Consider the following 11675-nt stretch of genomic DNA (forward strand, 5'->3'; position numbering starts at 1 on the left):
AGTCCCTGTACAGTCTCTTGTGGATCCTTTTCCATTGACCACCTTGCTAACAATGTCTAGCAGGTCAACATATTTGCAATAATCGGTTATTCTCAAATCCACTAGTCTCTTGTGGATCCTTTTCCATTGACCACCTTGCTAACAATGTCTAACAGGTCAACATATTTGCAAATATCGGTTATTCTCAAATCCACTAAACTCATTTTTAATGACCTGGATTCAAATTTTTTATCCCCTATGGTTTATACTGAAGATATGTCATTATGGCATAGTAATGTTATTAAATTAAATAGAAATGTTAATTTTTGGAATTCATGGATTAAAGCTGGTATCTTTTATCTTAAAGATATCTATTTTGACAATGTTTTTATTTCTTTTGAAGCTTTACAAACGAAATTTAGTTTACCTCAATCTGATTTTATTAAATATGAGTCTTTATGTAATTCAATTTTAGATTCCTTCCCTCATGGTATTCCGTTTAATATTAAAGCAGATTTAGCAATATATATTCGAACTATCTCTACGTCCTCACATACTGTCTCTATTTTATATAAAAAAATATCTAATTCTATAGGAAACAATTTAAATATAATTTCAACATTTTGGAATGCTGAGCTTTCCCTCTCTTTGTCCAACGATACTTGGAAGATTGTTTGGCTTAATAGTATTTCAGGCTGGCTGCCTGTTTCGCTTTACCAAACCAATACTTATATTTTATTCAATTGTTTATGGACCCCAGTACGTTTATTTCGTGCTAAACTGATGCAAGACGACATTTGTTGGTATTGTAAATTACTTCCTGGATCATTACAACATATGCTTTTTGATTGTCCACTAATTTTTAAATTTTGGTCTGATGTTTGGGATATTGTTCAACAAATATTTCATATCCATGATGTTATTTCTTACAAAATGTTAATATGTAAATCTGTTGGTATTTTGCATAACTTAACTGAATTAGAAGGTAAACTGTTTAATTTCCTACTATCAGCTGCTTTAAAGTCCATTACTTTTTGCTGGAAGGATATTTCGTCATTATCAGTTCATGCTTTGTGGTCATGGATCATTTTTACAAGAAGAGGTGCTCAATTATCCCTGAATGGGATTAATCATAACTCTAATTTGTTTCACTCTTTTTGGTTACCTATAGATGTATATTTATCTCTATCATTGTATATTTATACTTGATATACCGTTTTACAGTCATTATACTTAATTCCTTATGTGATGTACGTAGCTCTATTTTCTAATAGTTGACATTGTAAGTATTCATGGCTCCCTCCCTTCCCTTCCTTTTTAGTTTATCTTCCCTCCTTTAATTGATTATCTATACATCTTTACCTATTGTAATTTATTGTTGCTTTTGAAAATCTCTTATTTTATATAGGTATTTTCACTTACGGTCATTTTTTTCTGTATTGTCTGTATATGTCATTATTATGAAAATTCAATAAAACATTTTTAACTTAAAAAAAAAGAGAAAAAAAAAACAGTCCCTGTACACCAAACAAACTCAGAGACAGAATTCTGATAAAATCAAAACTCAGCTTTTGGCAATCAGACAGTGGATACACATAAAGTGTTATGCCATTCTGTTTTCCTCATTTTAAGTGGGCCCAGCATGTTATATGTAAAACTCCAGCCGACCTGTTAAGCAGGATGTGACATTCAAGCAGAATTTAACATTCTAATGTCAAAGGGGATGCCTACAGCCTCTAAACCAGTTCTGGGGGAGCTCCTCCTTCCACTGGGGTTGATGCCTGGCAACTAGAAGGACAAAAGGATTGGTAGGCCCAGGTGCGAGATACATCTGCTTGTGACAGGGGAGGCCCCTATGAAGTACACCACCGAGGCCATAGGCAGGTAAACAGTAACGTTTCCAAACTGTCTTTCCTGTGATAGTTGGACAAAAATTCGAATTATTTTGCTAGCTGTTACCAATTTGAAATTAGCATTATAAGGTATTTTAATGTATTCCACCACTTCCCTATGCAAGCAGCCAGACTTGCTACAGTGAAAATAGCTTTTATGCTTTTTCACTGTAAGAACATGGAGAATATTAAACTTCTACACATCAAGCTTTTAAATAGCTGGCATCCTGCCCAGTGGACAAAAGGGGCAACATTAAGGGTGACTTATTAATATTTAAAAGGAAGGTTTGGGTCTGTCAAAAGGGTTTATTTTGAAAGGGTTGAATTGTCAGGTTAAAACTGCACAGCCAGGCTACAGTGGTAGCCGCAGAGACATGCCTTACTCCATCACTGCAGTGGTTGACACAGTGAGTGCTGCAGTGCACTGGTGACATTTAACTTACAGGCTTTGGGTGCCGTTTGGGAACTATATGCTAGGGACTTAAAACTGTGTTAAATATGCCAATCTGGAGTATATGAATTTTGCCATGTTGAAAAGAGAAGCACAACAAGCATGTTACCACTGGTTAGCAGGGTAAAGTGCACAGATTTACATAACCAGCAAAAATAGGGTTCAGCAGAAAGGCTAATAAATCAGGGTGACCCTGAAGAGAGTGCACATTTCCAACAACCACTCCTGACCTCCTTTCTGCACACTTAACTCATCCAGGTAACATGCAGCTCGGATGCTGGCTCATTGGTTTCATCAATGCTCACCGCCAGTCGAGCCTGGCTAGAATGCCATATAGGTAGGAGTGAGCTGGCAATCTCCCACCTGCTGTACAACAATGCTGCTGAACATCTGGCGGTTCTAGGCTATATGCAAAGGCTAAAAACACCCTTTAACCCCTAGAGTATATTGCAAGGAACAGTTTGGCACTTGTTACCTGTGTTTTTGGAGGATTAAGATGCCAGGCCATTCACAGCTTCTCTAACTACGGCAGCCGTGACACACTAGAGCCAGAGCTAGGTGTGCGTCATTTCCGGCTGCCTTAATGGACACAGCAAAGCTGGGGCAGGGAAGAATGATTGTGACTCTGTGTGACCACAAATAACTTCTCTAGTTCTGAGCTTTTCTGGGATCTCTTGTTTTATTTCTCTGTGTTCGTCCAGTTCAACGGCTATAGCTCCCAGAATGTAGTGCTTTGTTAAATGACACTGCATGATTTGAAACAGACTGTCACGGGCATGGAATCATTTAACAAGTGCTAGCACGGCACCACCAGCAGAGCCCTGTGTAAACCATTAATGGAATGATTGCTAACGGCGCCTTCCATTCTCCACCACATTATCCGTAGATACACTCACTCGTTCATTTACCCGTTCTCTCTATCGCCCCTTGGCCTTTACCAGCCATTCATTCTTACACCTATCGTGCCATCTATTAATGCACTGAGTCACTCGGTGCACTTGTGTGCCCATTGAGCCATCTATACACGCATTCATTCATTCATCCATCCATGAGTGCACTTAATCATCAATCCAAACATCGACTTTTTCACGCATTCACCACTCACTTGCTAATCATGTTGTCTGGGAAGGAGAAAGACTTGTTTCCCAAAGACATTCTCATGACGTCAGTGCTCGTTTTTCTATCATATTCACTGACATCATAAATAGTGAAATGACTGGAATAACACCAATCGCCTCGAGTGCAATGAGGCTTTCCGCACAGAACTTACCACTGCTGCTAGATAGGTACCAGTGGTCTGAGGCTGCATTCCTAGGAGGTGAGGGAGTATGTATTCATGAGTGAAGCTCGAGGACTTCCGTGTCTGATGATGATGTCACGCCTCGGGTTGGGGACCGGGAGATGTCACAACGAGGGGGGATAAGTGAGAAGGGCTTGGAGGGAAATCATGCCTGGAGGCTGTAGACTGAGGGGGGTTTCGGGGAGGTCCTTCCCTGGGGAGGTCAGGAATCAATGTATTAATGTGCCGGAATGGGCAGTGGGACGGGAAGTGCATCTACTTGTTAATGAGTGGAATGGCATTTTTAGTCCGTTGCTGTACAACGGATTTGAAACAGTAGAAAGTGTAAAATGTAAGTATTCTACGAACAGTTCATAAAATTGAAATAGGTAATTTCTCCGCAGTGTATAACGGCTGTCGTAACACAGGAAGGAGTGGATTACTGGACAGTACTCGAGGGGAGGAGCAGGGCTGACAGGGAGATGTTTTTGCAGTTTTTTATAGCGCTAAATCAACCCGAAGGTATCAGGGCGCTTTACTTGAGCACCAGTTACATGACAGAGGAACACATTCATTATAAAAGGCACGGGGAGATTTCAAAATCACAGGACGTTTGAACCTCCTGCCAGACTGGAACCTCGTGCCGGAACTTCAAGGTCGGCCGCTCTAGCCGTTAAACCACATCCTCTCCCATCTTGGATACGGTGATGTGGCCCAGTAAAAATCATTTTAATTTGTACAATGAAGGAGCGCTGTTTGAACAAGTGATGAGAATGCGGACTATGATAAAAAGTTCCATTTATTTTAAATGAAGACTTAAAAAAACCCTGCATTTTATATTGATTCGAAAGGCGTGTGCCTTCCCAGCGGCACCAGAAGCAAAATCCTGTGAATGGAACGCTTATGATGTAACATCACTGTGATGTCACGAGGCGCAGGGCAAATGCAGGGGGAGGCCGTCCCCGCAGTAGAGAGGAAAGGAGAGACCACTGTTGAGGAAGTGTGTCAGGCAGGAGGGGATTTTCTTTCAGGTTCATCGTAGGTTATTTGTGTCATGAAATATTTGGATTTCCTTAACGAATACCGCAATACCGGTGCCCCTTGCCTGCTCCCCCGTTAATCTTAAAACACATGGTATCACCCACAAAGTTGTGATGTAAGATGACACGTCGAAAACACAACATTGTGACGTGTCCTTGGTATAAGAGGCTGGTAACCAGGCAGCTGCAGCATTGCACTCGGGGACACTGGACGGACAGGACGGCTGCTGGCGGCTGGATCTCGGGGCAGGGAGAGGCCGAATCTGCAGGGTCTGAGCAGGCTCTGAAAAGGGAAAGGGGCGGTGAGAGGTGTGGGACGGAATAAGGAGACAAGGTGAGTGAATAAACCAAACTGAAAGCTAAACTTGAAATCAAACTGAAAGCTAACTTGAAACTGACTTGATACTGACTTGAAATTCCAATACCCTTCCCTGAAAACCAAACTGAATTTTAAACCAAACTTGAAACTGACTTGAAATTCCAATACCCTTCCCTGAAAACCAAACTGAACTTGAAACCAAACTTGAAACTGACTTGAAATTCTAATACCCTTCCCTGAAAACCAAACTGAACTTGAAATGAAACTTGAAACTGACTTGAAATTTCAATTCCCTTTCCCCTTTTCATCTTCACTTTTCCCGTCCATTTCATTTCCTTTCTTTTCTTCTTTTCTCTTTTCCTTTCTTTCATTTCCATTACCTTCCTCCCCCCACACCACCACCTCTCTCTTTCTCTCCTCTCCCCTTCTCTTCCTTTCTTTTCTGCCCTTCCCTTTCCTCCTGGCCTTCCTTTCCCTCCTGCCATTCCCTGCTCTCCTGCCCTTTCCTGCCCTCCTGTGGTTACTTGCCCTCCTATCCTTCCTTTCCCTCCTGCCCTGCCTTTCCCTCCTGCTCTGCCCTCCTGTCCTACCCTGGAGCCCTGACACCTGTCTTGCCTTCCTCCCTTGCCACATGCTCTGACCTCCTGCCTTGCCCCTCTGCCCTCCCACATGCCCTCCTACCCTGCCCCCTGCCCTGCCCTGCCCTCCTGCCTTGCACTCTGCCCTCTTGCCCTCCCACCCTGCTCCACTGCCCCACCTTTCTTCCCTACCCCACTGTACTGCCTTCCTGCCCACCTGCCCTCTCTTTCTGGCCTCCTGCCCTGCTCTGCCTTGCCATCCTTTCCTGCTCTGCCCCACCATGCTCTGCCCTCTTACCCAGCCCATTCCTTTCCTTTCCTTATGCCTCCTCTCGTATACCCTTCCAAACTAACCCAACCCATCCACTTCCCTGTCTCCTCCTAAACCCCTTCCCTATCTCCTCATATACCCGTTCCTGTCATCTCCTGTAACCCTTCCCTTCCTACTCCAATACCCCTTGCATTCCCTTCCTCCTCCTATACCCCTTCCCTTCCTCCTCCCATATCCTTTCCCTTCCTCCTGCTATACTTTTCCATTTCTCCTCCTATACCCATTCCCTCCCTCCTCCTATATACCTTCCGTTCCTCCTCCTATACCACTTCCCTTCCCTGTCTCCTCCTATACTCATTCCATTCCCTTCCCTGTCTCCTCCTACACCCCTTCCTTTCCCTCTCTCCTCCTACACCCCTTCCCTTTCCTCCTCTTTCTGTCCTCTCCTATACCCATTTCTTTCCCAGCTCCTCTTATACCCCTTCCCTTGCCTTCCCTTCCCTTCCCTATTTCCTCCTATACCTCTTCCCTGTCTCCTCCTATACCCTTTCCTTTCCCTTCACTTCCCTGCCTCCTCCTATACCCCTTATCTTCCATTCTCTGTCTCCTCCTATACCCATGCCCTGTCTCCTCCTAAACTCCTTCCCTGTCTCCTCCTATACTCCTTCCCTCCCCTGTCTCCTCCTATACCCCTTCCCTATACCCCTTCCCTTCCACGTCTCCTCCTATACTCCTGCCTTCCCTGTCTCCTCCTCTACCCCTTTCCTTCACTGTCTCTTCCTATACCACTCCCCTGTCTCCTCCTATACCCCTTCCCTGTCTCCTCCTATACCTCTTCCCTTCCCTGTCTCACACACCTTCCCTCGCCTTCCTTGTCTCCTCCTATACCCCTTCTCTCTCTCCTCTTCTCTTCTCTTCTCTTCTGTTCCCGCCCCCTTTCCATTGACCTTTCCTTCCCTTCCCATACCCTCCACTCCACTCCCCTTCCCTTCCCCTTCCCTTTACCCTCCGCTCCCCTTCCCATCTCCCTTTCCTTTCTCCTCCCTTTCCTTTGCCCTTTCCCCCCTTGCCTTTTCCCCTTTCATATTCCCCTTCCCTTCATTTGCCTTCCCTGCCCTTTATTTCCCTTTGCTTGTGTCCGCCTACCCCCTTCCAACCCCCACTTTACCTCCTGTTCCTTCTTCCCTTCTCTTCCCAGTCTCCCCCTATTCCCCTGCCTTCCCTGTCTCCTCTATCCCTTCCCTTCCTTGTCTCCTCCCATACCACTTCCCTGTCTCCACCTATACCATTCCCTGTCTCCTTCTACACCCCTTCCCTTTCTCCTCCTATACCCATTCCCTGTTTTCTCCTATACCCTTCCATTCCCTTCCTTCTCTTCCCTGTCTATACCCCTCCCTTCCCTTTTGTCCTCCTATACCCCTTCCCTGTCTTCTCCTATACCCCTTCCCTTCCATGCTTCATCCTATACCCCTTCCCTTCCCTGTCTCCTACGCCTTTCCTCCCCTTACCTGTCTCCTCCTATACCCCTTCCCTTCCCCTTTCCCTTCCCCTTCCCTTCTCTTCTCCCTTCCTTTACCTTCCCTTCCATTGATCCCTCCTCCACTCCCCTTCCCTAGCCCCTTTCCTTCCCTTCCCTTCCCCTCCCCCTTTCCTTTCTCCTTCTCCCTTTGCTTTTCCCTTTCCCCTCTCCTTTGCCCATTTCCCCTTTTCATTTTCCCCTTCCCTTCATTTCCCTTCCCTTCCATCTCTCCGCTTATACCCTTCCAACCCCCACGTTCCCTCTCTTTCCTTCTTCCTTTCTCTTCCCTGTCTCCTCATATTACCCCTCCCTGTCTCCTATACTCCTCTCTTTTTCCCCATACTCCTTATCTTTTTCCTCCTATACCCCATCTCTTCCTAGTCCCCTACACCCCTTCCCTGCCTCCTACAATACACCTCCCCTCTCTTACCTGTATCCTCCTTTATCCCTACCCTTCCCAGTCTCCTCCTATACCCCTTTCTTTCCATTCCTTTCCCTGTCTGTCCCTTTACCCCTTCCCTGCCTTTTCCTATACCCCTTCCCTTCAATGTCTCCTATACCCCTTCCCTGTCTCCTTCTATATCCCTTCACTTTCCCGTCTCCTTCTATACCCCTTCCCTTCACTGTCTCCTCCTCTTATACCCCTTCTTTCCCTGTCTCGTTTTATACCCCTCTCCTTCCCTTCTTCCCTCCCCTTCTTCCCTTCTCCCTTCTTTTCCCTTCTCTTTCCATTCCCTTTCCCCTCTCCTTCTCCTCCATTTCCTTTCCTATTTTTCCTTCCCACTTCACCTTTCCTTTGCCCTTTTACCCTTTTCCTTTTCTGCTTCTCCTTCCTCTTCCCTTCCTCCTCTTATACCCCTACTCTTCTCTTCTCTTCTCTTCCCTTCCCTGTCTCCTCCTATACCCCTGCCCTTTCCTTCCCTGTGTCCTATACCCCTTCCCTTTCATTCCCAGTCTCCTCCTATTCCCCTTTCCTGTCTCCTACTAAACCCTTTCCCTGTCTCCTCCTATATCCCCTTCCTGTCTCCTACTAAACCCTTTCCCTGTCTCCTCCTCTACCCCTTCCCTTCCCTGTCTCCTCCTATACTCCTTCCCTGTCTCCTCCTATACCTCGGTCATTCCCTTTCATGTCTCCTCATATACCTCTTCCCTTCCCTGTCTCATACGCCTTTCCTCCCCTTACCTGTCTCCTCCTATACCCCTTCCCTTTTCCCTTCCCCCTTCCCTTCCCCCTTCCCTTCTCCCTTCCTTTACCTTTCCTTCCCTTCATCCATCCCCACCCCTCCCCTCAACTCCCCTTCCTTTTCCCCTCCCTTCCCCTTTCCATTCTCCTTCTCCCTTTGCTTTGCCCTTTCCACTTTCCTTTCCCATTTTCAGTTTACCCTTCTCTTCATTTCCCTTCCTTGCCCTTACCTGTCTCTGCCTATACCCTTCCAACCCCCACTTTCCCTCTTTCCTTCTTCCTTTCTCTTCCCTTCCCTGTCTCCTCATATTGCCATTCCCTTCCCTTCCCTGTCTACTCCTATACCCCTCTCTTTTCCCCATACTCCTTATCATTTTCCTCCTATACCCCATTCCTTCCCTGTCTCCTATACCCCTTCCCTGCCTCCTCCAATACACCTCCCTTCTTAACTGTCTCCTCCTTTATCCCTTTCCTTCTCAGTCTCCTCCTATACCCCTTCCCTTCCATTCCTTTCCCCGTCTGCTCCTATACCCCTTCCCTGTCTCCTATGCACCTTCCCTTCACTGTCTCCTATACCCCGTCCCTGTCTCCTTCTATACCCCTTCACTTCCCTGTCTCCTTCTATACCACTTCCCTTCACTGTCTCCTCCTCCTATACCCCCCCTTCCTTTCCCTCTCTCCTCCTATATCCCTTACCTCCCCTTCTATCTCCAACTAAACCCCTTCCCTGTCTCCTACTTTACCCCTCCCCTTCCCTTCTTCCCTTCTCTTCCCTTCCTCTTCCATTCCCTTTCCCTCGCCCCTCCCTTCTCCTTCCGAATTTCCTTTCCCGTTCCCCCTTTCCTTTGCCCTTTTGCCCTTTTCCTTTTCTGCTTCTCCTTCTTCTTCCCTTCCCTGCCTCCTCGTATACCCCTTCTCTTCTCTTTCCTTCCCTGTCTCCTCCTATACCCCTACCCTTTCGTTCCCTGTGTCCTATACCCCTTCCCTTTCATTCCCAGTCTCCTCCTATACCCCTTTCCTGTCTCCTACTAAACCCCTTCCCTTCCTTGTCTCCTCCCATACCACTTCCCTGTCTCCACCTATACCATTCCATTTCTCCTCCTATACCCCTTCCCCCTCCTATACCCCTTCCCTGTTTCCTCCTATATCCTCCCCTTCCATTCCCTTCCTTCCCTTCCCTGTCTATACCCCTTCCCTTTCTCCTCCTATACCCCTTCCCTATCTCCTCCTATACCCCTTCCCTTCCATGCTTCATCCTATACCCCTTCCCTTCCCTGTCTCCTACGTATTTCCTCAACTTACCTGTCTCCTCCTATACTCCCTCCCTTCCCTTTTCCTTTCCTTTCCCCCTTCCTTTCTCTTCTCCCTTCCTTTACCTTTCCTTCCATTTATTCCTCCTCCCCTCCCCTTCCCTTCCCCCTTTCCTTCCCCTCCCCTCCCCTCTCACTTTCCTTTCTCCTTCTCCCTTTGCTTTGCCCTTTCCCCTTTCCTTTGCCCATTTTCCCTTTCATTTTCCCCTTCCCTTCATTTCCCTTCTCTGCCCTTCTCTCTCTCCGCTTATACCCTTCCAACCCCCATGTTCCCTCTTTATCCTTCTTCCTTTCTCTTCCCTGTCTCCTCATATTACCCCTCCCCATACTCCTTATCTTTTTCCTCCTATACTCCATCCCTTCCCTTTCTCCTATACGCCTTCCCTGCCTCCTACTATACCCCTTCCCTCTCTTACTTGTCCCCTATACCCCTTCTCTGCCTCCTACAATACACATCCCCTCTCTTACCTGTGTCCTCCTTTATCCCTACCCTTCCCAGTCTCCTCCTATACCCCTTTCTTTCCATTCCTTTCCCTGTCTGCCCCTTCACCCCTTCCCTGCCTCTTCCTATACCCCTTCCCTGTCTCCTCCTATACCCCTTCCCTGTCTCCTATACCCCTTCCCTGTCTCCTTCTATACCCCTCCACTTCCCCGTCTTCTTCTATACCCCATCCCTTCACTGTCTTCTCCTCCTATACCCCTTCTTTCCCTGTCTCGTTTTATACCCCTCTCCTTCCCTTCTTCCATCTCCCCTTCTCCCTTCTTTTCCCTTCTCCTTCCGTTCCCTTTCCCCTCTCCTTCTCCTTCTCCATTTCCTTTCCCCTTCCCCCTTTCCTTTGCCCTTTTGCCCTTTTCCTTTTCTGCTTCTCCTTCCTCTTCCCTTCACTGCCTCCTCTTATACCCCATCTCTTCCCTTCCCTTCCCTGTCTCCTCCTATAACCCTGCCCTTTCCTTCCCTGTGTCCTATACCACTTCCCTTTCATTCCCAGTCTCCTCCTATACCCCTTTCCTGTCTCCTACTAAACCCCTTCCCCGTCTCCTCCTATACCCCTTTCCTGTCTCCTACTAAACCCTTTCCCTGTCTCCTCCTATACCCCTTCCCTTCCCTGTCTCCTCCTATACCCCTTCCCTGTCTACTCCTATACCCCGGCCCTTCCCTTCCATGTCTCCTCCTATACCCCTTCCCTTCCCTGTCTCATACGCCTTTCCTCCCCTTACCTGTCTCCTCCTATACCCCTTCCCTTTTCCCTTCCCCCTGCCTGTCTCCCTTCCTTTACCTTCCCTTCCCCATCCCCACCCTTCCCCTTCACACCCCTTCCTTTTTCCCTCCCCTTTCCATTCTCCTTCTCCCTTTGCTTTGCCCTTTCCCCTTTCCTTTCCCCTTCTCTTCATTTCCCTTCCTTTCTCTTCCCTGTCTCTGCCTATACCCTTCTAACCCCCACTTTCCCTCTTTCCTTCTTCCTTTCTCTTCCCTTCCCTGTCTCTTCATATTGCCATTCCCTTCCCTGTCTACTCCTATACCCCTCTCTTTTTCCCCATACTCCTTATCTTTTTCCTCCTATACCCCATTCCTACCCTGTCTCCTATACCCCTTCCCTGCCTCCTCCAAAACACCTCCCTTCTTACCAGTCTCGTCCTTTATCCCTTTCCTTCCCAGTCTCCTCCTATACCCCTTTCCTTCCATTCTTTTCCGTGTCTGCTACTATACCCCTTCCCATCCCTGCTTTTTCCTTTACCCCTTCCCTGTCTCCTATACCCCTTCCCTGTCTCCTCCTATACCCCTTCACTTCCCTGTCTCCTTCTATAACCCTTCCCTTCACTGTCTCCTCCGTACCCCTTCCTTTCCCTGTCTCC

Source organism: Triturus cristatus, chromosome 3_1, assembly GCF_964204655.1.
Source record: "Triturus cristatus chromosome 3_1, aTriCri1.1, whole genome shotgun sequence".
Classification (NCBI taxonomy): Eukaryota; Metazoa; Chordata; class Amphibia; order Caudata; family Salamandridae; genus Triturus; species Triturus cristatus.